Source organism: Anas acuta, chromosome 1 (genome assembly GCF_963932015.1).
Source record: "Anas acuta chromosome 1, bAnaAcu1.1, whole genome shotgun sequence".
Taxonomy (NCBI): Eukaryota; Metazoa; Chordata; class Aves; order Anseriformes; family Anatidae; genus Anas; species Anas acuta.
Window position 1 is genome coordinate 49,332,394 of NC_088979.1, and position 636 is coordinate 49,333,029.

A 636-nucleotide genomic window follows, 5' to 3' on the forward strand; every position below is an offset into this window, starting at 1 on the left:
GGGATCCCAGCTGTCCTGGTAGATCCCAGGTCAAAGGGAAAACAATATCCCTTTGTGTCACACAGCAGGGTGTATGCTGCACTCCCCCACAGACCTCCCAAAAGGCAGCCAACAGGGCTGGGGGCAGGGGAGAAATGCATCCACAGAGCCCTACGCGGGGCCCCAGCCAAGGGCAGAGAAACTACCACAGTGACCATCTTCTGCCTTGGGATGTTGGAAGTTCATCATAATTCTTATAGCTCTGTTCTTCCAGAAGAAGATGACAATGTCAGCCTTGGTACCAAAAAGGGACTCTGGAAGGAGAACATAATAAACAGGAAAAAAGTGTACTAGACTGCTTTTTTATAATAGTTTTGACTTTTAGTGAGACTTCTCTGAATTCAGTGTATAATTTGGATCATTCAACTGTTAAAAAATTGAATACACTAACAATCAATTTGTTATAAAAGCCAAAAGTCGTTTGTACTTATCAAAACAGAATTTATTCAAGCAAGTGGTCAAGCAGGCAAAACAGCGCTGGGCGGCCAGGGAGTCTCTTACTCCACCAACAGCGTGCCTTACTCCTGCCAGGGTCCCCTTTTATTTTCTAGTGGTCCCAGGTTGAGTGGCACATCCTGGTTTCTTCTGCGGTTGTGC